Raw genomic sequence first — 23,540 nt, 5'->3', positions numbered from 1 at the left:
CTATCTTTTAATAAATGAGCCGCTTTAATCATTAAAAAAACATGTTGCCTCAAAAGATAATCATTACATTGAGTTTAGTTGCACAATGATGTATAAAGGGAGGGCGATAAAAATGTGGTTGAGTGAAATTACAGGCAAATTACATATGCACAGGAATGACCTGGACTCAACTTTCAGAATAGATCGATTTGAGCAACATATTTAACATCACAGACCTCAGATATGCTATATTTACTGTGTGTCATGCTCTGTTTCCAGGTACAAGATGATCCTGTACTTTTTTGTCACAGTGTATTCATAGCATCTTGTGTACACAGCTTGTGCAGATATTAGGAACAGACAGAGACAAAGCCTCCTGTACTGCTGTGTGTAGTACAGAAGGATGTGGGCAGGTTGCTGGCACATTACAGATGACATGCACTGAATACTCTAATGTTCTAGTTGGGGAGATGTTTGAGGGGAACTTGCATGTCGATCCCAACATGCAAGTCGTCACTGCAGAAATCTGATTTGCTTACAGGTGGTTAGAGATGGAGCTAGATGAAGGCCAGCATTCAGTGTAGCCGTCATTTTAGACTATCTGCTGCCCTTCTCAGACCCCCATCTCCTTTTGTGCTCTGAATGGATACTTCCCTGTTCCCATTTTTTCAAGGTGACTCCACTACTGCTGCAACTTACCATGCTGTGATAAATGTTTGAAAACTGACACTGCACCTGGGACAGCCCACTATGTGTTTAGGACCTGTCTCCAAAGAGCTACTCAAACTACAGGACCATCATGCCACTTTTCACGGGCTGTCAGTGACTTGCCTCCATCCATTCTGTATGTGACTACAGAGTACAGGGCCAAAAGCAAGAGACTTTGTCCTTGAGAGGACACAGCCTGTTCTCAGTCAGACGCCTCACAGACACCTCGATAGTGAGAGATGACAGAGCATGGAATCACTGTTATTCCCTGGTGGTACATTAGCGAGGCCATAGCCACAGTCATTTCATGAGATTGCCGAAGATATACAGCATCATTTGGTCAAATGTGCTTAATGTGCTCAATGTGCTCAAGCCATTCACAAACTGGAAATCATGTTAGGTTGGAAGCAAAGAGAAGATTATGAATCTTCAAAACTTCAGCTGCATATGCCATGGAGTGTCAAATACTCTACTCTTCCACTTTTAGTCTTAAAATAGGTTAATCAGACAAATTGTTGAAAAGCGGTTGAAGTACAATTGTTCTGGAGCCACAAGGGAAAATAATACCAGTATGTCTCATCGTTTTCAGTGATTTACACTCACAAAAATAACAGTGAGGCATTAGAGAAGGGAATTGTTCATTAAGGGAAAGAACAAAGAAAGTAAACATGGATTTAGAACAGAGGCCAAGTGGGAAGCACAACATTAGAAGTGAAGAATGTAGAGAGGCAGCAAGTAAGTGGACAGTTTCTGTGCATAAATCCATTATTAACGTAACATAACAAACAAACACACACACACACACACAGACACGCACACACACATACACAAAGCTCTTTGGCTCTTCCATAAGCCCAAGGTCTCTCGTCAGGAGCCTGTCAACAATGACCTATGAAAAAAAGAGAGAGACAAAAAAAAAAAAAATACATGCATTTGCAGATGTGCACACAGACAAGGCGATCTGCAACATGGGTAATGAAATGGCTGGGGTCAGGCTGACCTTTGTAACAGCCCATTCTTCATAGTGAAATGTGACCCACATCACATACACAACTATGAGAAGCAGCACACAGCACACACACACACACACACACACATAGATTTAGATACTAAAAAGATTTCAAACACACCTATTAATAATGCACATGCACAATCATCTACACTGTCAAAGATCTAAAAATCACTCTCCCATGATAAGTGGTGATTGACAAGTTGAGGTGATCAAAGCTGTCCCTGTTTTGGGGATTGGCCGGTTTTAGTCAGCTACTATCAAGCATCTTTGTCTTTTACTACAAATACAAGCAATTGCTTCCACGAAGAGGTGGACACATACACACATGCACATTCCCACAAACTATTCATCACAAGTGGTTGGCAGGGTAATATGGGTCACTGCTCCCTCAGCTATGTCCTCACTTCTGAGAGGCATCAGGAGAAAGGGAGAGAAAGAGATAGAGTGAGAGAAGGAGGAGAAATAAGAAGAACAAAAGAACAGATGGGATCAAGAAGCAGCAGAGGTGGTGGAGCTTTGGCATGGGCTACTTTACCTGAGGACACAGGTATTTTGTTTTTTTTTTCCCACTAACACGACTTCTGTGACCACTCGTTTCCTGTGGCTTTGAAAGTTAGTGTTGTTACTACACCTGGGATGACATAAAATGGTTTTCAGTGCAGTGTGAGCTGCTTTTAAATATTATGGATGATGCCCTATAGAAAGTTTCACAGACACTGTATGTATGTTGTTTTTTGGCGTTCTCATTTATACAATCATTAAACTAAGCAAAAATATATGAATCCGTTGAATTGAAGACTACTTCATCTCTCGAAGGAGAGGCCTGGAGCCTATGCAGGGAATTACAGAAAGAAAGAGTGAACATGGTGAGTGTTGTGTGTGAATGTTATCACAAAGATGGGCAGAAAACTGAAAAGCTGAAAAGAGATTCTGTTTGTTATACTTAATACATTTTTTTTTGCCTTGCTTGTTTTCTCTAGTTTCTCCCCCAGTGGATGTTATTATACCGCATTTATTGGAACGGTGCAAATCTTATTTTCCATGATCACAGAGTGTGCACTGCAACATTTATGAAAATGTGAATGAAAACCTGCATAGAAAGACACATGGATGCTTGACAACTAACTACACTGAATGAAAGTAAAAAAAAAAAAAAAAAAAGGCTTATCCTACTGTGGTCATTTGCGTAATTAGTGTGATTAAATACAGTTTTAGCCTCATTGTGGTTAGGCAAGTAAGTCAGCCTAAAATGGTGACTTGGGTAGTTAAACATGTAAATGTTTTTTCTCCAAAATTAAATAGAAACCCATAATTGCGTTTACAATGGTGGAAACACTAATTATTATTTTGAATATGAGGACTTCAGTTTGCTGAAAATGAAAGATGGCTGGATGGAGAGAAAAACTGAAAATAATTATATAGTCTTTCACTCTGAAACTGCAATCTTGCATCACTGTCTTGGACTTGAAGTTATTATTTGTCAAGATAGTATAAATTTCTGGAACTACAAAAAATACTTTACTTATAAAATTATTCCAATGAACTGTTTGGAAAGTGTCCATGTGTCTTATTGCAAGGATAGTTTTAGGACCCCTTTGATTTTTATGTATTTATCTGTTATTCTTTATGTTGATATACAGAAGGCAGTATTCAAATTGAAATGTTGTTAATGCAAGTAACAAAAACAGAAATTATAAGCGTACCCATTTGTTTATATATAGCACGTTTGCTGCTTGATTCACACTTAATTTGCTTCATTCATTTCACATTTTCTGGCTCCTGTCTCCAGTTCTTAAACTGTTGCATCATTAATTGCATCCCACTGCCTGCTGATACAGGGTTGATCAAGGTGTGCATCTCACCTTCCTGTTTGAAATGGATTAAATTCACTATAAAAATCAACTGTCAGTCTCCATATCCTGCTCGACATGCAGGCAGGGCTGATGGGTACAGTGATTAGAGGATACAAACAAAGTGGTGGAGAAAGTTATTCTTTTAATAGGCAGATGCACTGATGGAAAGACACAGGAAGTGTAACTTAATTATCTGTCAAAACAGAAGCTTAATTGAGTCAGATAATGAGATATTTAGGTTAATACAGGATGAGATGCCTGGTTTAACAAAAGCAGTGGGAAAGTGGGAGGGTGTTATTTCTGGATAATGAAACACCTTGTGTTGTAGGCCTTTTGCCCAACAAGCCAAAGGTGTTGAGCTCAGTAATATTAATAACTGACATTCCAACGAAGAGTCAGTGAAGTCAGTCAGATTAAAAATCTGTAAGTTTATGCAGAATCAGACATAAATGAATTTTATCAGTAATGGTTAATTTCCATTTTTGGTACAATTCAATAACAATTGTACAACAATACAAGTCTTTTTTCAAATTAAAACACTATAATATAGCAGAATAGAGAGATAGAAGAAAATGGCAAAGTAATAATCTACTACTAAAGGAAATACTAAATCTCGTTTTACGAAATATAGTAACGTCTCATCTATGCGTCATTTGTCTCGCAACCCATCTTACCCATTCTTCCTTTTTCCACACACACACACAAACACACATTCGTTTGGAAAGCACAAGTTCAAACCGCAGCATTCAGAGGCTGCATTCACAAAATATTTTAATTCTTGGTGTTTGCTCCTAAATGGCCAAGTTAGAGGAATCTAAAAATAATGAGCACAAACTTCCAACTTTAAGACTGCTTAGTCAAACACTAATCCAGGCTGCACAAAAACAAATCAGTGAGAACCTTGAAGTTGTTCAGAGGACTCCCAATTTACTAAAAAACAAATCATTATACATTTGCACATCTCTCCACTACTCACCAGTGAAAACAGTTAGACTACATTGTTTTAATGTACAAAATGTGTGACACAGCTTGCTTATTCTACCTGTAAATATAATATCTATGTATTTTGTGGCAGGATAATTCAATCTGTAACTCTGCACTAGTAGAGTTCAATGCTAGTGTACACGTATGTGTAATAAATCCACAAAATTATAGGTGCATTTTTGAAGAGTTCTTGTTTATTATATTTTACATCCATGCATATATGTGCACAAAGACACTCACCTGCACATGCACAAACAGAGTCACACTCCAGTCCAACACAATAAATTTACTTTCAGCTGAGCCACAAATGGAAATTTTGGAAGCAATCAGCGTTTTGCTGCCTGCATCGCTGAAACAAACTGGGAAGATCATAAATAGTCATGGAGTTCCATCTGAAAGGGTAATTGTTAAGTAATGGTATGCGTTGAGAGCACCACTTTGCTTCTTCCTAGAAGAAGATGGCTGAAGACAGGGTGGTGTTTGTAATGTGTTATAGAATTTAGATGGAACGGCACTTTTAATGGTAAGATAGAGGACGGACAGAAACAGGAAAGTTATAGTTACATTATTAAATATTTTAGAAGAGCCAGAGGAAAGAGCACAAAAGCATCCAACTATTGATTCATTCTGTCTCAACAAAGTCAGCAAGAGATGGGAGGAAAAGGATGAACAGCAAAAGAAAAGACAACATCAACTGTGTGTGGGACAGTGCACTTCAAGACTGACATGCACTTATGTCCAGAATAAGAATTAAACATAGTTAGCATCCAGGATTCAGCAGTGCTGTAAGGGCTAAGAGATTCCCTGTTGTGCTTGTAGAGCTGTAGCTGTCAAATTCATTAGTCCAAATTTTTAATCTGCACCCGTTAGCTATGTTGTAATTGGCTGCGGATTGCGTTCAAGGTCTCGTCATATGCGTAAAAAGTGGCACAATAAAAGTGATCTGCATGTCTTTGCAAAATAGAAGGTCCTAGAGGCTTAGGGGCCAATCACAGGGCTAGGTGGTAGGTTAAGAGGTACATGCTAGCGCAACAAGAACATAGAAAGTCACTATAGCATTGTTCTGTTTCCTCTTGTATGTGTGCTTATACCCATTAGGGGAATTTATCGTGACATTTTTAATTTAAACATGCTTAAAAATACATAAAACAAGTAGGACCTGTTATCTGTAAGATGTAACAAAGCTCAGGACCCATGATACTGTCTACCATTAAAAATTCCCTGACACTGTTTTCTGTTTCCTCTAAGGTCAGAATAGACGATTTTAAACGTCACACGAAAGATGTGTGTGGATTTATTTTGTTCCATGGGTATTTACTAATGATGAGGATTAAACCTAAATCTACAGATTTAGCCATGAAAAGTTGCTCTCAACCACATGTTGCCTTAGGTCTTTAGAGAGACAGAAGGAAATAAAATGTAAAATATTAAAAGTTAAATTTTCACATCAGTCAATATTGCAACATATCGCCATATAAGTCAAATTACAATTTCTGGACAGCTTAAAGGCTTAAAGTGTTCCTATTGACTCCTATGATAACTCAGCCACTTAAATCTGACATTTTCGATCATGGTTGTTGGTATTATGTTTTTTACAAAAAAAGTCAGCTATTGAGTTTGTGATCCGTGTGTCTCTTTGTTTTTTAACGTGATTACTATCAGGTCTGTTGTTGCCTAGGTATCATAGGGGTTATTTTTGTTGGATCACCAGCACTTGTTTGGATCTGTGCTCAATGTCTTGCATTGTGAGAGAAAGGATGGCACTGCTACAGATAGTAAAAATAAGGGTTAGTGGTACAGTATTACCTGTCTTTGTTGGAGCATGCACACGATTTGCACGCTACTCTGTCTCACAGTTGGACTTCAGGTAGCCAAAATTCTCCAAACCACTGACTTTCTTTGAGCCTTCTTTTCTTCCATTAAGAGCACTCTACTTCTTTAAAGGTCAGCTTTGTCAAGACTATTATTATTAATACACCATCTTTCTAGCATTTGACAACGTCCATTGCAGTGCAGCTTCAGTAGCCTAACACTTTGGCTCTTTAAGTTGTCCAGTTGTCCGTAAGAATTTCCCCACGGGGATTCATGTTCTCAATCATTATTAGACTGTATAGTCTTTTTCATCAGTAGTTATACACCACCCTCTTTTTTTCCTTCACCCTTTAAGGCCACACTTCACTAATCATTTGTCTACACTTTGCCTTGGACATGAATTTTCCCACAAATCTCAAATAGATGATGTTGAATCATTGGGTAGATGCCAGTGACGTCTAGAAGTAGCTCAGGAAGCCAAATTCTCACCCTCATAATGACTCATATTACCAAACAATCTGTCAAACATACAACTCTTGCCCAATTCTTTGGACAGACAAATTGCACGTACGTCCAGTTTATTTCAGATGTTAAAATTGATATAATATGAGTGTGAAGTTAGGAACACATGAAGAAAAATGCACACTTATGTGTATGGCGTATGGTCATTTCTCTATACCGGTGGGATTTCAGTCTTTATGACCTGATTGCAGTGATTTTCACTACTTCACCACTCTTTGTCTCTCCTCACCTCTTTTTCTATTATTTTCCATCATCTTCCTCGCTATTTATATCTCCATCTACTTCTCCCACTCTCCTTGTTCCATTTCCTTGTCCCTTTTACTCTGGCTCATGTCATCTTTGCGTGTGACTCATTCAGATCCATGCACTTCCTACTGTCAGCAATTCTCAGGATAAATAAAGAAACATGCGTAGACAACAAAATGTATATTCCTGAGTAAGCACTGACATCCATATGATAATCTCTGACTCAGGCACATCCCATGAGCCTGGATACATAATGTCACCCACAGATATTAGGTACATGCTACAGGTAGGTGAAAACAAGCCTTTTGTACCAACTTTAAATTTGAGTGTCAATTAACCTGACAAATATGCTGCCATTATAACAGCCTGCAATGTCCCGTCCACGTTGAATTGTGGCTGCGAGTCACCAGGATAAATATAAGTTCATCATAACTCCCCTGAAGAGACACTTCAGTCACAAAGACTTGATGGCACTAACTTTAGTCTTAATCCAAAATATTTTTGGGATTTTAAAACAGACCGAAGTAGTGACTCTACTATAGATCTACTAGCAATCCTGCATTTGGGGATTTAAATAACACACATATATGCTAGTCTTTGTATAATTGTGAGGACACGTAATGCATTCCCTTTATCTTAAAATTAACCATCACATCTAAATGCCTAACCTTAACCATTATACTAACCTTAATCTCAGCATTAAACAACAAGAGGGGTTACAGTTCCTGTGGTTACAGTATTTTGAAAAAAGTCAAAAACAAAGTGCATTGCAGCATCTAAAAATACATTCATACTTGTATATATATTTATACACACAGACATTTAGGTGCAGCATATTAATGTTTTTTTATTAAATAAGGCTGAGCCTGCTTGTGACACACATGCACTAAATCTTCCAAAATCCTAAAATGTCCTTTAAAGCAGCCAGAGATAAAGCACCAAAAGGATTACACTCCATCAGTGACATAATCGTATTCCCTATAGCAACAAGTTTCATATTTAAGCAGCCTACAGATTCTCATTGTATCATAAAGTACTAAAATGATCAACGTGCTTTCAAAATACTTAAAAAATAAAACATAAAACGGCCCTGATGCAGCAAAGCACCAAATCATGATGTTCACTCCACTATACTTTACGATTGGGTTTTCATGATGATATACAGTGGCCTTTTTATGCCAGATGTAGAGCTTTGTGTTCTTTCCAAATAGTTCAGTCTTAGTTTCATCATCAAAACATTTTGCTGATACTGCTGTGGAGTGTCAATGTGCTCTTGTGCAAACTCCAGACTTATTGAAATGTTCTTTTTAGTAAGCAGCAGCTTCCTTCCTGGTGTCTTACCATATACACCCTGTTAATTCAATGTTTTACCTACTGTAGACTCATGAACACAGACGTTAGCCAGTTCCAGTGAGACCTTTAAATTTTTCTCTCTGGTTGTTTCTTTGCGTCATTGTTAGTGTTCTTTTTGGTCTTGGGGTCATTTTGACCTGTAGCCATAGTCCCAAAGTGTCTCCATTTGGAGATTGTTTGCCTAACTGTAGACTGGTGATTTTCTAAAGTCTTTTAAATCACTTTGTAACCATCTCCAGCTTTTTGTAAATCAACAATTCTTGATCGTAGATCCTCTGAAAGCTCCTTTTGGCGAAACATGGCTGAAATAAGACATTCTTCTTGTGCGGAGCAAACTCAAAAAGTTTGAGTGTTGTTTTTTTTTTTCAGTCGTAGTAGCTCTAGTCCACACCTACAAACAAATTTTCTTTACAAGACTCCAGGTATGCTAGCGCCTGGCTCCAGTTAGCTTTTATAAGATCATTATTCCAAGGGTTCACATACTTTTTTTCACTGGCCTTCACTGAAGTTTTTACAGTTGTTCTGAATAATACAGTTCTGAATAAAGACATGAAAGATCAGATTTTTTTTGTTTTATTATTTTAGGCACATTATATTTGTTAATACTCTTGACTTAGATGCAGATCAGTTCACATTTTATGACAAATTAATGCAGAACATCACACAATTCTGAATACATACATTTTAATACCACTGTAAAACAAATACGCCACATTTAGTTGAAGTCTGCTGACGTCAACACCTCTTCTTTCTCTTCTCTTTATGGAGGCTTCTGTACAAATGAAGCGTGCAATCCTTTAGCAGTGTTGATGTAAGAGTGAATGTTTGCCTTCATCCTTTTGTGAATATTCGCAATGTAACCCTTAAGCTAACACAGCTTGCTTGATACAGTGTAAGTGTAAATGAATGTTATCTGCACAGCCGTACATGATGCAAATCAAATATGAAATGTTTCACAGATGTATAAAACAGCAATTGGTTGGGTGGAAGAATCTTTTTCTCTTTTCTGTTTATGTATCCATATGAAAAGACCATTAAATCAGTGATGTGTAACTGTGACTATAAGCCCTTATCTTTGTTTACTTCACCCTGTGAGATTGATCCATATCAATCTCTCCCACACCCGACAATCCCAGCATCCTGCGTTAGATATCGACTAATGGATTGTGAGTTGTAGTGCTATTGTAGTTATGTGTTGCTGAGGCTGTGCAGATCCAAACACACAACTAAATCTGGGATTCTGAAGCTGGATTTACCCCTAAAATCTGATTTTAACCATGTTTGACCTCGATTTTGATGGTGTTTTGCCATGTTGAGCCGATGATGTGAAAACTATGTCTGTGTCATGATAGGTGTTAAAATCAGATTTGTCTCATTGCTCATGTCTAAATCCAGCCTGGAGCGTTTATGGGCTTCCTACTCTGGTCACCCCAGTGGCCAATTATACTCCTACCAGTGCTAATACTGCTTCAGAGAAGAGCAGTGAGCGGCTACAGAGTGTGTCAGTGGGATGGAAGTCCAATATGGGCTGTTAAAAATGTCTGGATGTGTAGGTGATGAAGAGTGACGTAGTTCGTGTGCAGCGTGTGGAGGGAGGAAAGTGGTCTGGCTTATTCTAACTATGTTTATGCACATTTATTTTTGCTTGTAGGCATCTACATGCCTGCACGTGCAGTGTTTATTAGGTTTGCTTGGCTGATACTGTTTCTAATATTTTGTCTGGACATACATAAGAGATCAATGGCAAAGACTGTTGTAGTCGTGACAGGGTATATCCTCGGTCCTCCTAGGACTGTGGACAAGAAACAATTTCCCTCTGGGAATAAGACCAAAACTCAAACAGTCAACTAGGATGATAACTAAGTCATCAAACAGGTGGACAGCTGAAGACATATTAAGCTGGCTATTCCAACCATGAAACAACAAGGACAATAAGATGTGTTTGAAAAGTCACAAAGAGCTAGTAAGTGGCCATTTCAGTGGAGATTTAGTTATGTAGACTCCATTAGTTTTATTCAGCTGTACGCAATAAAGTGAGTGCCTGTGCCCACTTTCTGTGTGTGTTTCCATGGTTCAAAGAGAAATGCCATCTGCTTTCTCCCACAGGCCTAACCAGAGAATCAATGTACCACTGGGCCTGAAAGCTTGGAATGCCCTACTTGACTGCTAGAGGGAGACCGGTCTGTGCTGCACAGAATAAACACTAGATCTGGTGTGATCACTCGCTGTGGAGCCGTGTTGATGCAACACGAGCACTAGAACTGTGCAGCTCTTTGTGGATGCAATAGTACTGCAATAGTACCTGATGTGGCAATATTTTCACTTTGATCTTTCCTCTATTCTAATTATTCAGAACATTTTAGGAGCAATAATTAATCTGTTCGGGAAAAGTGAGCTACAGATTGAACTGTGTGGAAGCACATTTCTCCAGTATCTTCACATAAGCTCCTAGCCTCTCAGATTAATTGTGTCACATTCACACTCCTCTAGCCCAAGTTTGTGCACACACTCATGGGCTTAATCTCCTGCAGAATGATTTCACACCTGATTGTTTGCTTTCATTCTGTCTTTCTATTGCTTGCATCACTTCCTCACTCGAAATCTGTCACTCAGTGAAACGTCTATTGTGTTCTTCAATTTCCAACTGGACAAAAACAAATTCTTTTAGCAGAAACTTCTCAATCTCTCTCTGACACATACACACACAGATGTCCTTTCTCTCTCTCTCTCCTTCCATACCCTGGTTGTTGTCACTGTCCTCATGCATATTCATGTAAAGCCCTGCAGTCGAATATCACTGTTTATTACACTGCCAAAACTTTCTTCTTGACACTGTTTCACTCAGAGTCTGCAAACAAAGTTCTCTCTCTCTCTCTCTTTCTCTCGCTCTCTGTCACTTGCTCACAGGACAGACGCATTGAAAAGACCAAGAATAGTGCTAAAATCATTTACTTGAAAATGAACCAATATGGATTTTTACAATCATAGTATGGAAGACGAGCTGCGGAAAAGCTATTTTCCTATTCTCTTTATGATATTACAAACACTAAGATCCCTACAGAAGTAAATGAGTACTACACAGTTCATCCCTAAATACGGAGAACTTCTAATTTTCACAACACTTGTCTGCAGACAGAGCCTGAGTCAGGCTGATGATTCTTTTGTACAATTACCTTTTATTCAAGTATCTAATAAAAGCACCATTTCACAGTGACCTCGGTTGTTCCCTGAACTTCTGACTTCCTATTGTCTCTCTTTCTTGTCTTTGACACATCCCTGATGGGAATTCATGTAAATAACTTTTCCCTTTCATTATACATCACCTAGGATCAAAAGACCATCTTTAGAGTAGTGAATGACTCAACAGTACATGTGCCTTGATACTATAAAAATATGCATTTTTTTCAGAACACAAACACTTCCTATCAAACACTTACTGTAGTTCACGACCTACTCTGAATGTAACTCTTGATGACGTGCAGCAGACCATTGTGTTGTTAAATGAGTTGTGACCTGTCTCACAATCACTTTCTTTTTTTTTTTTTTATCTCTCACTATTTCTCTCGCTGGCTCATTCCATCCTGGACTGCTTGCTGTGAGTCCTTATGCTCAGGTTGGCTGGTTGGGCATAAAAATCACAAGGTGTACCACTGTGATGTATTAGTTATCACATGCACACACAGATGTGCACCCACATACACACAGACTGAGCACACTCATTGACATAATGCATTATCTGGCTCTTTACCCTGTCACAACTAAATGCCTAACCGTAAACATTATTCTAACCAAAACTCAATTCTAATCCCCAAAATGCTCTTTGAACTTGTGAGGAGAGACTAAAATGTTCTCACATGAATAGTATTTGAATAGAAATTGTCCACACAAGGAAATAAAGACACACAGACACACACATACACACACACAAACAGCATGTTCTGATGGAGATAATAAGATTGAACTGAATCATAAACAGGCACAGACAGAGTGATTTAGCAAAGATTACACAAAATCTGGATAAATGTGTGGTTGACAGATATTCAGAATGCACTTACTCTTCTTTTGGCCTTATCCCAACTCTACACATCCCCACCACAGAGTAGCACATTTATACTGACCAAAGACATAATGACAATACAGGAGTTATTAGTCTGTTGGGTCCATGTGCATGTAAATGCTAGGGTAAGACATATACAGTGTACAATGGCAAAGGTCAAAGGGTAAGAATTAGAGAGAGTAGGAAGCAGTTTATAGGGAAGCACCTCGGCTTGTTTCACTGAAAATAACTAAATAAGTCTTGATTATATAAAGAAACATTATACCAGTAATTGCAGTTCATGCACTGCTAATTACATGAACAAGTTTGATCTAATGGTCAATTCAAACTATAAATACATTGCTGTCATTCACTGAGAAATTGGTGTTCTCCTCCTTAGACAACCTGTCCCAGTGACTGCAATCATCAGTATGCATTGTGTGGGTGGCTGTCAACAGTGAACACTTCGACCAGCCCAGCTTTGGGTGTGGGTGTGTATATGTGACTATTAGCCTAAACTTCTTATGCTTAGTAAACTCAAGTGTTTCTGCTGACAGTTTTGCAGAAACAATAGACAGTGCACGTTCAGCCAGCAATCACAGCAGGTCTTGAAGTCTTCGTTGCATGTGTGGAACAAAATGTTCACATGTGGCTGTTTTATTTTTTTTCTCTTTGTGCTCATTATAATGATGTGTGGACATTTTGTGAAACAGAGGTGTTAAATATCGAAGACTCGTTTCCACAATTTCTGTGAGGACGTGTTCAATTAAAAGGCACATCCACCATAGCCCCAAAAGTAATAAACTATCAATGAAACGAACTTTATGAATATGTTTATTGCAGGACTTAGATTGAATTACTGTTCATGTGTCAACCTTTCAGCATTCAGGACAACTTTATGTCAATATATTTATCTAAGCCGTACCTGAAAAGCACTAATCAGTTTATTAAATATTAAGTACATTATCAGTGTGCAATACATGTTATGTTCTGGTGTCAGCAATGAAAATAGATAGATATGTTCATTAGTGCGTTCTGTGAAATTGTGTACAGGGAGATTTTGCAAGCTCTTTTTGCTGAGATAAGATGACACCTACACCAAGACTCTCATATTACAGTATGAGTCATATTGTCCCTGCTATTTTGGTCGCAGCTGCATGGTTTTGTGTGTGTGAGCATGTTCATGCAGCAAAGGTTTCACATTAGAATATTTACCTCTTGTTTACTGCAGTCTTCTTAGAAAGCATATCAGCTGTATCCTCATTCTGAGATACAGGATCATCGGAGATGAGGATTGCACAAGGTACATCACATGAAGTTAATCAGATTCAGAGAGAAGAAATAAACATCTCACATGACTGTAAAACTGTTGTTTTAGATCAACGGGGTATTGCACCCAAAACATTGTTATGAAATATATAGTAGACACGTGCAGTAAAACAGAAAAGTTAATTCATCATTCTTAACACGCAGAGCAGCAGAAGGCAGAGCTCTAAATATTTTAAGGAACATATTCACATCTACTTATGCTTTAAAGAAAATGGCCGTTCGCGTTTTGACTGTTTCTACAACTAATGCATAAAACTAAACACATCAGAAACAGAAATGTGCAACTTTCCTTGTTTGGCTGCTCACTACTGTCACAAACACTAATGACTTCTTTGTCAGTTTGTACGGGACTCATGGTATATGCAAATTCTGCAGGACATCAGCAATCAATGGCCTCATTGAGGAAAGTTAACGGTGGTTAAGTTTAGAGGTGCAATGCAAAGTTTTGATATGGAAAAAAAAAAAAAAAAGATTGACTCAATGGGGGCAATTATGCTAACACAAACTTGCTGATGGTCTCTGCTGTGCTTCCCAAAATACGTGTCCCTAATTTTTATTTATGAGGAAACGTGTGAGTAATTGAGCAGACTACTTACCTTGTCTATGTAGGGTATCTCTGCTGTGCATACAGTTTTCTTCTTTCTCTTACAAGTCAAACAGATACTGTTGTTGCTTTGTTCTCCTGGTCATTGTGTTATCATCCTGTACAGACATAGCCAGTATGTCGGCAAGTATTTCATTCTGTCATCCAGATTATCAGACGTGTTGTCCATATTTCCGTCTGTCCCTCTGTCTGGCTGGCTCATACAGTACTGCAACAATGGATAAAGAGCAATATAATCCCCACAATCTACTGGCAAAGTGGTGGAGCTCAAATTGCCATTTACTTTTGTAGTCCCCATAGATTAGGTTTTTAGCCTTGTGTTCAAGAGTGCAAGAGCTGGAAGAGTGCTTGGAATGGAAAAGCAATTACTTGCTCTCATGACTGTAGGAAGTATATTACTGACACAGAACCAAATGCTGAAATGGATTCCACAGATCAAACTGATGAAGATTCTCCACATATTGATTCCTAGCAGTGATCAGTGTAACCTCATCACAGACCATATGTCCCATATTACAACTTCAATTCCAAAAAGCTTGATATTGGCCCCAGCTAACTACAATTCAGCATTCCCTCTTCTTTTAACAACACTCTGTGAATGTCTGGGAAGTGAGGAGACCAGTTGCTGGAGGCTTGTGAGAGGAATGTTGTCCCACACTTGCCTGATATTGGATTTTACCTGCTCAACAGTTCATTTTTAAGATGTGCCAAATATTTTCAAACAGTGAAAGGTCTGGACAGCAAGCAGGCCGCTTCAGCACCCAGACTCTTCTACTACACAGTCATGCTGTTGTCATAAATGCAGTGTGCAGTTTAGCATTGTCCTGTTAAAAATATGCAGCCGTACCTGCAAAAGACTGACAGTTCTGGATGGGAGCATGTGCTGCTCTGCTGTGTTTCGGCCTTGCCCCTTGTGCACGTAGATTTCTCCAGATTCTCTGAATCTCTTGATGATGTTATATGTTTGTGTGTTTTGTTATATTCAAAGTCTTTGCAATTTCACATTGAGGAAAATGATTTTGAAATTGTTTGATATTTGTAGAAGTGGCTTTTAAAGGATTGGTGAACCTAATTAGTTGCAAAATGCTCTTCTGGTTCTTCGTTTCCATTTACTTTTCCAGCAGTTGTTCCCTCTGTCCCAACTGTTTTGAGATGTGCTGCTGCCATAAATTTAAAAATGAGCTTTTTTGTTTTAAACGGGTCCTTTTCTTAATATACTTCCTACAGTCATGAGAGCAAGTAATTGCTTTTCCATTCTAATTTTAACCATTTGCTATTTTTTCTGTTTTATTGTGAATAAAATACGGGTTTATGGGATTTGCAAATAAGCAAATCTTGTTTTTATACAGATTTCTTACAGCATCCCAACTTTATTGGAGTTAGGGTTATATTTTAACTTTACCGTATCCAGTCGACATTACCAGTCCAAAGATTTGATAAAGATGCAATTCCTTTATCAAAGGAATGACAGGATGATCCGACTGGCAGCACATTTCACCAGCCACTTAATACAGGAGGCTGTAGGGGGATTGTCTTAGGATTATCAAGTGACTGTGGGAACACTCATCACCTGTACCACCTCTATATTCCCACTCTCAACAACAGACATCAGCTATTTGCTACACATGATAAATGTTTCCAGATAATTCAATTCCCTATTGATAATAAGGAACCTCTTGCTCTGAACTGCTTGCACCCTGGCACCCCAATGCAGCAGGGTTTTTGTATACAAAGAGCTACTACATGTGTTTTTTGATGAGGGTGGTGCTGGGCCTAGGTGGGCTGGGGTCAGTACTCCTATATGTCATTAATGCTTCTCTGGGAATAATATAGGGGAGGAGAGCACCATAGGTTGCAATTTACAGCAACCCTCCTGTATATCTATATTCATATATGGGTGTGTGTGTGTGTGTGTGTTTGTTTGTACTGTTGTTGTTAGAAAATGTTTATATACACACATATTCAAGGCATTCCAGTCAATAATGTCCATAATTCATGGGTTTTCAACTAATATTGATTGCATCACCTCATGACTCATAATTAAGGACCTATTCAGAAAATCTTACATTTTTAAATCCTAGAAATTTGGTACACATGCATCTGCACAAGTTGAATAAAATCCATTAATAATCTTGAGGAATCTCGTAAGTAAACTACTCTTAACATCTGTCCAGATAAACTGGTTTGATATTTCTGACCTGAAACACGTTTTTCAGTATTTAGACCTTTTTTCTGTTAAACAAATGCATCTTTCCATATTTTGTAGGTGCCTGTAGAAGGCTACAAATGTGCAATAAAAAAAAAACAAAAAAAAACAGGCCTTTCCACACAGACACACGTTTGCACAAGCACTGACATACAGCTGTCCTTGTAAGTCACTTAATCTCTTCAGTGTGGAAACGCAAAATGCCTTTGTAATTTGATATGCTACAAGAGAGTGACAGTGTAGGCATCACAACAAAGATCCCAGCAACAAAAGATGTCTGTTCCTCATATTTGACCTTTTGCATTTTTTACAGAGAAATTATTGTTGTGCATTCCCCCTTGTAACCTTAAAGGCACACTTTGTGATTCAAGTATAAGCTGAAAAACTCAATATAAAGCCATCAGATATGTCCTGCTATCACTCCTAAATAGAAATAGTTGGCTTCCATCCATTCACACTAATTAAGCAATTTGACCTCTACATCTCCACACTGATAACTATGTGAGACCACTGATTCAATTACTATTCCCAGATGCATTGTGGTCCGTGGACTGCCAGCTCATGAACACCCACTATTCTGATACAGATGACTACACTTGTCTCTTGGCTAACCTCACCAGACCCATTGACGGTGAGGTGGACGGACATGTAGACACATGGATATACTACTGCTGCTCCTCCTGATAGGGCGTCCTTTTAATACCACAGAATGACAGACATCTGTCAGCTGATGCTTTCCATCACAGCTAGGGGCATTTCCACAAAGTGAAAGCAAGGCCGCTGATGTGTCACTGGCACGAACTGGAGGATCCACATGATAGCCCTTTCAACCTCAGCACCCACTGGCCAGACAGACTGGTGGTAGTGACAGCCAAAGCTGGGTACATACGCTTTCAAGCATCTGCCGTACACCTGCCTGTCAATCCACTAAGGGAATGTAATTAAGTGTGGTGCTGGTGGTTTTCTAGCAGAGAAGATGGACAAGCACTAATATGGAAAACATGGTTTTCTTTCAATTTCTATTGTCTCATTATTAGATTACTTTTTAACATGGTCTGTCATGAGTGGCTGTACAGGAACTCTTCCTTTAATGTGATAGTTGCACAATAGAAATGTAACAGGAAACAGAGTGACACAAAAATAAAGGAAAAGATAACATCATTTATCCAGTAAGGAAAGTTACAACATCAATGCCACTCCGTGAGAACTTCAAGAACAACAGCTCAAACTATTTCTTCTTTATTTAGTTAGTGGTTCAGATGCATCTTATTTGTCCTCTGCCGCTGAAAGTAGACACCGCAGCATACTTCCCTTTCTCAGCATATCCTCTTTATCTCGGTCAAACATTCAAAAAACGACCAAAGCCCCAAGCTACTCTTGCCACATAGAGGTCAGAGAGTCGACCCAGTTCTTTCCGTATCTGGGTTCAGTCCTTCTGTCAAAAACTGGGATGCACAGGAAAACGTGTCAGAGAGGGAAAGAACTAAAGAAAAACAATGACAGTGTCATCTTCATCTCACATCAGGGCTAAATGCCCCCCCCCCAAAAAAATAAAAATATATATATTTTTTATACTTTTGGGCCCATAGTCACGAAAACATTTGACTAAAAATAGCGTATGAATCATTCCATCACCTTGCAGCTTCAGTAATGGTGGTAAGAGTTTGTGCCTGCAGCACAGTGACCAAGCGGAGTATTCTGGCAAAGCCATTTAGAGTGATGCATGCAAAAAAAAAAAAAAAAAAATACAGTGAAAGGGGAACCGAAAAACAAAATGAACACAAAACACGGTGTGTAAAGTTTTAAAATGCACTATTCGAACACTAAACAGCCGAGTGATATTGATGATTCATGTTGCAGGAGCCTCAACTGCGATGACTTTTTAAATGAGACATGTGTTTTGCTTATGATTATCACAGCTGTCGCAGCTTTCATCTACTGTACAGTACGTCAGTGACGCCTCTTTATCTTGGGCAAACCGACAAAATCTGGCCAAAAGCCAGAGCTAATCTTGTCACAGAGATGTCAGAGAGATGACCCAGTTTATGCTTTTTTTTTTTTTTTTTTTCGACTCTCTGAAATGGTCATTGAAGCTCTGTTTCATCTGGATTTAGACCATTTTAATCCACATTTATACACGGACCACTAGAGGACAGTGACTGTGTCCCAATGTCCCCTACAAACATGACTGATGATTTATTTGACGTGATGTACGTTGAGATAGTTTTAGACATAGATCATTGTCAGATGTTGAAGACACGTAGCTGGAGTATAAAAGACGTTATGAGTGGTTATGGGATAAACTGCACGGACGTCCAGGCTGTGTGATTTCCTTTCCTGCTGTGTTGTGCACCGGCAGGTGTGGAGCTCTAGGATGGAGGTAGATCAAGTGATAGAGCGGGCTGTTCGCTAAATACAAGGTCAACAGCCGATCTCTCATCTCCTCTGGTCCTGGGGCAAGAAACGCAACTGCAAGTTGCTTCTGGTGTATATTGGTTTATTTGTAAGTCACTTTGGATAAAAGCATGAACTGAATCTTTCGATTCAGATGTTCCAGGCTGACAAAAATAAAGGAAAAAAGAACCTCTTAATTCTATTGCCAGTTCCCATGAGGCTTAAACAAGTTTTTGCCCTCTCCCCACATTGTTCTACCGATTGTTTCTTCTTTCTTGTCATGGACTAAAGGAGAATTGTGCATTGCCCACATTTAATTCAAAATTTTACTTTCGTTACTCTCCTCCTCCTTTGCTGTTTCTGTTCATGTAAGACTTTCGTCTTCTGATTTCACCCCATCTTCACTAGACCTCTTTCCATCATTCTCTTTCTCCTTTTTGCCATTGTAATTTACCCCCAAAAACTCGTTGAGGCAGCAACTAATGTTCTCAGCCTTTCACTCTCTAACGCTCTCTCTTTAGCTCCCGAGGGAGAGCAGAGTGTGAGAATTAGGTCTCTCGGCAGACATGTTGTGGGTATTTTCGCTCCGACAGTTTGGGGCTATAGAAAGAATAGAGGATAGGATAGAAGACTTGTAGACTCTATGCATGTACAGTGACAACATTAAAATGGTGGGTTTAATTTCGTGGTGGGTGGGGGTCAGCATAAGAAAAGCTGACTTTTCTCAACAGGTGTTAGTGCATTGCAGCTGCGTATAGCTCCATAACAGTCAATGTGCCCGTGCTGACCTTTGTCCACCAAAACATTAATACCATCAGGTCATTTTAAAGTTAGAGCTGAAAGGAGTGTGTTTTTGTTGGTGTGTGTAACACAAACAGAAAGAAATAAAGCACCTTGGTGAGGCCACCATCTGGCTACAAGCTCAAAAACTCATAAAGTATGGCTGCTCATGGATAAACAAGGCGTGTATGGTAGGCGCTTACACAGAATCGCACACAGACAATAATCAGTGGTGATTGTCTTTTGAGGTCAGTGGCCTGATTAGGGTCACCAAGACTCGTGCAAGATGTTCTTGTATGAGAGACCTGCTCATGAGGTCTTTATAAAATAAAGAAAATGGAGACTTTCCAAACTGTTCTATGTAGTTAGTCTGGTATTGTTAGGCTGTAAAATTTTATTCAAATTACATGTCTGCAAAACAACACTCATAATACCCTGGTGTAGATGGTGGCACAGGTCCTTGAACTTGTCATTTGAGGTATAGTGACAAAACACAATGTAGGACACACTGGTAAATGTTAATGGTGTGACCTCTGGTGCAGAAGCCCTGTATCCGGAGGAACAATGTCCATATCGGATGACTCAGTGCCTGACGATTTATGTGCCCCTCCCACATCCAGCGCTAGAATGAAGGTGTTGTGCCCTTCATGTATTAAATAGGGAATCTGAGTATGGAGGTCGACTTTTTTAAAACCTCCTGATGAACGCTGTCCTAGTAAGTAATTGTCCTCAGCTGAACTTTCTGTTGTGCTCAATGTGAAGACCTGTCCAAATAGGCTGTGTATGTTTGTGTGTGTGTGTGTGTGTGTGTGGTGTGTGTGTGGCGAAAGAAAATGCTTGTCCATTCACTGTATCTAGGGATATCAAAGATGTAGAGGCAGGCAGGACAGAACGTGCACCATTAAACATCTATTATTTAATTCTCCAATTATACAAGCAGCTAATGAAAAACACCACATTACCACAGATGCTCTTCTCTTTATAACGGTACGAGATAAAGACTCCGGCACTGACTTTCTCCATCGCGGTGTCAGACAGTGCGTGTGTGTGTCTGCGTGCGAAAGATAGAGAGAACTTGTCAGTGTTTTTTTTTTTGTTTTTTTGTTGCATGCTCTTTTGTCCTGAACTTCATTTGTATTCTTGAGCCAATCACTGAGATGTGGCCACACACACACACACACACACACACACACACACACACACACACACACACACACACAGTTCATAGACTAAAAGAAGAAAAAAAAAAATCACCAAAGCAAACCCCGGTGTGACATTCAGCATATTCCGTGGCCCAGAATATTTGCAGTGACGAATCCTATGAGAAGCTGTTTCTACAATAGAAACGTATAAAACATCGCTTGATATTAAAAGGAGCACACGGGGGTTTAGTTTAATTTCCACTATGAATTTCCTCTAAGCTTCAGTGGAAAAATCATCATTGGTGGAAAAAAAATTAGAGCATTATTCAAATTGAATAAAAAAAAAAAAAAACATAAATTGATCTTCTTAGGGAATCTTTTCAGTACTGTTTTCCAAGTCGACGTTTTCCCCAGCCGCTGATTCTTAAAGCCCAGGCCGGGCTAGAATATCAATCTGGGAAGACATTGAAATTTCAAGGCTGGGCCCTGAACTACAAAGAAATCTTTTAAAGTGGATGCAAGCACAGATTCCTTATTTTTACACAGTGGGCACCATAGTCTCAGCTATAGCTGGTGTGGCTGCCAGTCCTCACTTCTTATACAGTTTGAAAACATGCAGGAAGGTTTTTATCTTTAAATATTGGGAAACAGTATCATGTGTTTTGATATCTGTGGGTTTTCTGTTGATGGTTATGAGAGCTCATAATGGATAATATGATAGTTGATACTGTGCACTCAGTAAAAAAAAAAACATCTTCCACTTTTAGGAATACAGTATAAACAATTATCCAGCCATGTCAGACTATTTCCCACTACGCTGTGCAACTGAAACTCTCTTTGTCCGTGCGGAACCAAGTCAAATCCTTCTGCTCGCATAAAGCTAGTCTGTCAGACTTGCATTCACATTGACAAGCACACGGCAGGTAGGTACGTCAGCACTGAGACAGACAGACATGAAAGCGGGCGGCCAGTCAGCCGAATAGGCAAGACATCAGGCAGGGAGACTGGCAGGCAGGTGGTCCAGTTGGCAGGCAGCCAGGCAGGGATGTAAGTGGACAGCAAGAAAGGCAGACCAGCATTCAGACGTATTGACTCCCGAGCAGTCAGGCAGACTGACAGGTGGGGAGACAGATAGACGGACAGACAGACAAGGAATTATTTGACTGTGTCTTCCACCATCACTTGCGGTCCACAAAGGACTTAGGCAGGTGGCGCGAGGCATGTCCCTGAACCTCTGATGACAAGAAGAGAAGCGGTAATGGAAAGTTTTCAAAATGTGACAGCTGAAGAAAAGTTTTTAACACGGGCTGAAACTTTTTTACCTGTGAACTCCTCCACTCACTGTAATCTGATGTGTTCTAACGTCCGGACAACAGAAGTTAAACCTGCACCTTCACTTTGTACGTTTGGTTCTGTGTGTTTTTTAATTAAAGTGATTTTAGCCCCCTTATTTAACATGAAGTGTTCACATTCGCTTCTCAGTTATTAGTTATTAAACAAGATCTGCTGGTTGTGGCACCTTACTGTGTGTGTGTGTGTGTGTGTGTGACTCTCCTCTTCTGTCTTACTGTATGGGTCATGTCATTTCAGGGCGTGGCCGTCGTTCAGCACTATTGACAGCCGCTTCCTCCCCCGTTTGGCTGCGGCACTGTCCAGTGATGACAGAGATGTCACTGATGTCTCTTTATCACGGAGCGATGACCTTAAAATGTCGCTGATAACTGAGTTGACTTTAATGCCCACTGCTGTGTCCGGACGTCTCAGTCAAATGTTTTGACAGTTGTTTTTTTTCTTTGTTCCTCAAGTGAAACATCTTTCAGGCTTCGTACCAGTCAGATGCCTCAAAGTGAGAAGGGAACTCTCCCATCTTCCTCCATTTTTATCCTTTTAGCATCAAATTGTGTTGTTGCTACCTCCCGTGTTTTCCGTTTTACAGCGACGCCTTGTTTTTTTGTTTGTTTTGTCCAGATATTTGTCAAACTAAAACCCAACCTACCAGACCTGTGTCCAATCCCCGCTGTGTCACCTCAAGTGGAAATTCTAACCACTGATCTATTATCCCTGAATTGCAGTGTGATTTACAGGTTACTGCTGCTTCATTGTGACAAACCCTGGTGAACCTGTGTCCTGTGAGTTGAATGAAAGATTTGAGGCCTCGTGTCAGCCTGTCTGACATTAGCTGACAAGCTGAAGGAGTGAATTATGGCTTTTCATAAAGAAGAATGGCACTTTTAGAGCCGCCAGCTTCTCCTAAACGCTCCTCTCTCCCGTTTCAACCGCAGCTCGTGTGTGTGTGTTGTTGCATGTCATGCTTGTGTGTATAGGTGTATAGACTAAGACTACTTCTTTCCTCTATTTGTATAGGATACGGACCTGTTCTGTAGTTTTAGACATTCATCCACTCAGGGTAAAATAGTTGAACCTGTGTGGAGTCCTGTCTGAGGGATGTGATGCGTGACACATGCATTGGCTCTAACTCTACTAAGAAATAAATAAACAACACATATTCATTTCTTTCCTATACTGTACGTCCAGTTGATGACATCCGCCCCTGAACTCATTTAGCCTATTTTTTTAAGT

The sequence above is a fragment of the Anabas testudineus genome, chromosome 13 (assembly GCF_900324465.2).
Source record: "Anabas testudineus chromosome 13, fAnaTes1.2, whole genome shotgun sequence".
Taxonomy (NCBI): Eukaryota; Metazoa; Chordata; class Actinopteri; order Anabantiformes; family Anabantidae; genus Anabas; species Anabas testudineus.
The sequence above is the reverse complement of the archived record's forward strand: the minus strand, read 5'-3'. Positions refer to the sequence as shown.